Genomic DNA, 6,000 nt, shown 5'->3' with positions numbered 1-6,000 from the left:
ACATTCCATATATTTATGTGGTCTAGTGTAGTGTGGTGAGAATCTCAGAACTTTAATTGGAGAGTGGCCACTTATAGAGAGTCTGTAAGTGTTTCTGGGTGGTGATATTTGGATGGATCTGAGACTAGTATCCAGTCAATAATAGAACTGGATTTGGATGGGTTATTAGTATGGGTAGGAGTAGAGATTAGTTATGAGGAGCCATGCAAATTAATACATGAGCAAGGGCTGTCTGAGGAGAGGGGTACCCAGTTAATGTTGACATTTCCCAGGAGAATGGTTTCATTAGGCAAGTGTTGAGTAAGCCAGGAGAGAATATGTTCAAGTAAAGAGATGTTATCACAGGGGGTATATAGATACCTGCTACAGTTACTGTGTTGTGGTCATTAATTTTACAGTTGGCAGTCAGAAGTTCAGCTGGCAAGAATGAAAGAGTAGGGTTTGTTAGAGGGGTAACAGTGAGACAGGTATACAATGGCAACTCCTCCACCTTTTTTCTTTGGATGGTCTAGTCATAGGATGTTGTACCCAAGGAGCAGAAAGTCTTTGGTGGGGATCTGTGGTTTCAGCCATGTTTCAGTGAGTGTAATAATGTCTAGGGAGTGGTGTGACATCCAGGTATGGAATTCACTAACTTTGTTTAGTATGTTTCTGATATTCATGGAGTAAAGTGATAAGTATTTCTTAGGGTGGGTGGGATGAGCAGTGATAGGATTTGTGATTGTGTTACTGTTTAGGGGAGGGAGTTAGGTCTAGGGTTAGGATGAATATCCTTTGACAGGAATAATAGAGCATTGGATATAAAATTAAAGTTAGGGGGTGAGGGGTAATAGAATACATATTTTAACTTAGGTTTAGGGATGGTAACTGTAGAAGGGGTGAGTCTGATTTTGGGAAGGAAGGAAGTTGTAGGAACTATAAAGAGTACAATTTTGAATGAGTGAAGAAACTGAGAGACCACCCTAGAAGTGGTAGAGGTAGGAGATGGGTAAAGTGGTTTTAAATGAGCATTGTAAGAAGTGAGGTGGTAAAGGAGAAACAGAGTGGATGTGCAGAGGACAGATAGTATCATGTTATACTACAGCTGGATAGTGCTAGATAGTGAGTATAAAAGGGGGATAGTTTAGAGAAATGTATGGTTTGTGAGTATTGGTGGAGGGAGGAGCTATGGAACTGTAAGGTGTGGAGTAGAAGGGAGGGGACCAGGGTTGAAAGTATAAGAGGAAGACATGAATATGTTCTAAGTAGGAGGTAAGATGGCAGTAGGAAGGGGATGCCTGATTGTTTAAGAGAGGCAGGTAGGGGAGTGGTCTGAGCGGAGGGGAAAGTGATGATTAGATATAAATCAAATGTATTCAGTGGTGAGTAGGAAAGAAGTAGGGTATGGGAACAGAGTGAGCCTGAGTGTAACGAGGGGGGAATAGAGCAGACTGAGCCCAAATGTGGACCTGGCTATGAATACAATACAATGAATAAAAACAATCAACTATTACTGGTAGTCCTGGTAAGAATATTGGTGCTCTTGCAGATTTAGAGCAAAGAAGTATAATAGTTGCTGTGCATTAAAGTATAACTAGACTGGTAGTTGCTTGAACAAGCTCCAACACGTAGTATGCTTATTAAGAGCAAGTCTTGATAGTTGGGATATGGCTAGGGATTACAGAGAAGGGAGTAAAAGGGGGGTGGGTTTAGTAGTGTGCTTGCCTCTGAAGTAGTATTAGTTAATCTTATCAGTAAATAGCATTAACACTACAGTCCAAAAAAAAACTACACTGTAGACTTTTATTTAGGTTTGGCTTTGTTTTCCTGTAAGGTAGCATTCAATTATTTCTGGGGTAACAGTCCAGTTGGCCACTTTAGAAAAATAGGCAATAACACCTTGCAGTGATGAGGGGACTAGAATAAAAAGGAAAGATAAGTTAGAGTGAGGAGGGGAGAGGCAGTGCAGGAGAGGAGAGCAAGGCAGGGTGTTTGCATTCTAGGAAAATTGTTATACTAGAAAGGCAAAAACAGTAAAATCCTTAGACAATACGACCAAGGTTAACCAAGCTGTTGAATATATTGAGTGATTAAGCAAAGGAAAATAAAAAAATACAGCACTGGTTAACATGGATTCCATCTACTCAAAATAAAAAAGTGAAATCTAACAATAGGAAAATAGATACAATTATAAAATACTGCAAATATTCAGCTACATCAGGTTTAGTCAAGTAGCATTCAATTGCATCGCATTTGCATTAGGTATGCATTTGATATGGCCCACAAGCTTATGGCTCTGTAGAATACATTTACTAAGAATGCTTAAGTAAAAAAAAAAAACTAAGCAGATTTAAGTTGTCACTCACATAGAGTCATATCCTAGCTTAGCAGCACGTGTTGGGTGTATTAAAATCAATATACATACAGCTAAACAGCCCCTGATAATTTATAGTGTACTGGAAACTTAAAACACTAATGTCTCTTGTAGCCAAAAATAAGATAGGTATGCAAAGTAGTATGGTACAGGGCTATTGCACTAGTGGATTGTACAGTCGATCTAAGCAGTGTTGGTTAAACATTCAACTTTAAGTCAATGACCATTCCCCTGATCCATGTGCTGACTATTAAACACTTCTACCAAGAGTTGGTTTAGCCTGTAGTTCAATGCTAACCATGAAATACAAACTAGGGTAAACAGAAAAGGCAGAAACAAACAGCTGAATGTTTGCCTTAATTAAAAACACAATTAGAGATAAGGATAACTTACTGAGTGAGCACTCTACTAAGGACACCACCAGAAGCAGTTGAGGAAAAGAGATGCTTTGAAAATGGTGACACATGGAAGGGGAATATGTAAACTCTGGGGTGACATCTGCAGGGGGGAGGAACAATTATTCATTCCAGGAGGTTGCAGCAGTTACAGTTGGATGTGATAGTTTTAATGGGCATTTGAGGAGCCTGAATGCAGACCTGGCTGTAAGTACAACACAATCAATAAAAACAATCAACTATTACTGCTGGTAAGAATATTGGTGCTCTTGCAGATTAAGAGCAAAGAAGTATAATAGTTGCTGTGCAGTGAGGTATAACTAGACTGGTAGTTGCTTGAACAAGCTTCCGCGAGTAGTATGCTTATTAAGAGTAGGTCTTAGTAGTTTGAATATGGCAAGAGGTTACACAGAGGGGAGTAAAAAAGGGTTTAGTAGTGTGCCCGCCTCTAAGTAGTATTAGTTAATCTTATCAGTAAATAACATTAATACTAAAGTCCACAAAACCTACACTGTAGACTTTTTTTAGGTTTAGCTTTGTTTCCCGTAAGATAGCATCCAGTTATTTCTGGGGTAACAGTCCAGTTGGCCACTTCAGAAAGATAGGCAATAACACCTTGCAGTGATAAGGGGATGAGAGAGAACATTACTAAGGATGCCACCAGAAGCAGTTGGGGAGAAGTGTTAACTAGGACTATTACAGGTCTTCTCTCATGCAATCCATTCAGCTCTTTGTTGGATGTTCTTATTTCCTCTTGCCTTCTCCCTGTGTCTCCCAAGTCTTCTTCGCCAAATAATCTTCTGTTTTTCTATAAATGTGCCCAAACCATTGCAATTATGATCTCTTTGATCTGCTGTGCAGTTGGAGCTACTTTGGTTTCTGCTCTAATGTCATCATTTCATCTTTCCCACACTGTGCATTCTACCACTCATTTCAGGGCACTTAATATCTAGCCTCTTCAACTCATTCACTGCCCAAGTTTCTGTACAATACAGACGTACTGGTCACATCATTGTTTTGCACATCTTACTTTCATCTTCTTTACTATCCTTCTGATACACACTACTGCTGACACTCTTGTGCCAGGTGGGTGCATTTCCTCTGATTCTAGCTTTCACCTCATCCTTCAGAATTCCCTTTTCTTCAGCTATCCTCTCAGGTTTTGAGGATGGTAACCTGTTGTATTATTTTCTCTTTCATAAATAACAGAAGACTTTCTAAAAGTAGTCTGGTTGTTTCCAGAAATATAAACACTCTAAAAAAACAGCAAACACTTCATGTCACTGTATTGTTAACAGTTGCATTTGTTTTGTGCTGATTCAGAATTGGCACAAAACAATCAAATTACATGCAACTGTTAAGAAAACTGGTGTAACAGAGGAGCTTACAATATCATGGAAGTCTCTCTATTCTACCCGTTATGCCATTAATCAGTTGCTGTTTTCATAATAATTTCTTTTCTTCTTATGGGACAAGGTTGCTAGTCCTGTGCCTGTACCTCACGCACATGCACTCTCTCATTGTAACCAATATACTTACTGCATGTCCTTGGAATATGGGACAAAACTAGAGCACATGGAGAAAGCCCACATGAACACAGGCAAGACATGCAAACTCTGCACAGAAGACACCCAGCCTGGAAGTTCATAGGATCATAGGAGGTTACTAGGCTAATGTCCCTGGGGCCCTTACAAGCCTAGCCAACAGTTTATCCCCAAAAAGAAAGCTCAGTCAGCACCTGTCTCCCCTGTCAATGAGGGACACAGATGGAACCCCTGGGACAAGTTGGTGGTTTCCCATCCAGTCATAAAGGTTTTGCTTGAAGAGGGTCAGCGAGGTACTCCTCTGTTTGACTTGTATGGGAAGTCTATTCCAGAGATGGGGCAGCCTCTGGGAGACAAACCTGTCACTCCAGCAAGTTTTGTTGATGTTGCATATTAGATTCAGGCCTTTCAAGTGGGTAATGCATGAAGGGTTACACTTACAAATATGGAGCATCTCTAGTAGGGCAGGCTCTGAGATTGCCTTGTAGGTGAGACACAGATCACCTCTGGGCAACCTGTACAATACCAAGTAGAGTGATAGTGATTTCAGCCTGTCCACATAGGACAGGTGTTGGAGGCCATGGATTCTCTTTGTGAGGTATTTCTGTGGCCTTTCCAGTTGATGCAGATGTTTGGAGAGGTACATACCAAATGGGGTGTTATATTCAATTATTGGTCTAATGAGGGAGGAGTATAGTGAGGTAATAACCTCCTTTTTTCTGGATGCGATCCCTTTACTTATGAGATGAACCAAGTAAAAGGCTTTTCTGATCACTGCCGCTACATGATGATTGAATGTGAGATTGCTATCAACCTGAATACCCAGGTCTCTCACCACAGGTTGTGTTTAGGGGGTTGCCATTGATGTGGTAATCAGTATGGCCTATGTTTTTGCTGAATGGTATGATGATACATTTTTTTGTGTTTAGCTTGAGGCCATGTCTTTGGCACCAGTCATTAGTTGCTGTGAGACCCTCTTCCAGTATGTTAACATCATTTGGGGAGTCAATGACAGCACCCAAATTACAGTCATCTGCAGTCTTGGTCAGCTACAGGCCTTTTGTCTTTGCCTGGACCTCTGAGAAGTAGATGCCAAATAATAGGGGTCCCAGGACATATCCCCTGGGGAACGTCACTAGTGACAGTTCTACTATCAGAGGTGCAGGTGCCTATTTTGACCTTGAGGGTCCTGTCAGTGAGCCAGTTGGCCACAAACCTGATGAGAAAGGGATTTACTCCAAGTTGTGTTAGCTTTTTGATGATGCCTGAGTGGGGAATTTTGTCAAAGGCCTTGGCCAAGTCAAGATAAGCTGTATGTACTGACTTTCCTTCATCCAGGGCCTTGGTGACAGTCTCAAAGAAGTCAACCAGATTCAACAGGCAAGATGTACCCTTGATGAATCCGAACTGGGTGGAGTCAAGTGCATGGAGATTGCCTCTGTCCTTGTTAATGAGATCCATAATAATATGCTCCATGGCTTTATAGAGCAGATTTATCAAGCTAATAGGGCGATAGTTTCCAGGGCCAGTAGTGGCACCGCCTTTGTGCAAGGGGATGACAATGGCAGTTATTCACTATGCTGGGATGAAGCCTGTATTTAGGCTGTGGTTGAATAAGGTGCTCAATAGCAAAGCCAGTTCTTGCTGGAGATGATGCAGAATACAGCCTGGGATACTATCAGATCCCATGGAAGCTGTGTTATTTGCC

The sequence above is a fragment of the Protopterus annectens genome, chromosome 3.part0 (genome assembly GCF_019279795.1).
Source record: "Protopterus annectens isolate FY-2018-M chromosome 3.part0, PAN1.0, whole genome shotgun sequence".
Taxonomy (NCBI): domain Eukaryota; kingdom Metazoa; phylum Chordata; order Ceratodontiformes; family Protopteridae; genus Protopterus; species Protopterus annectens.
This window is presented reverse-complemented; position numbering follows the sequence as displayed.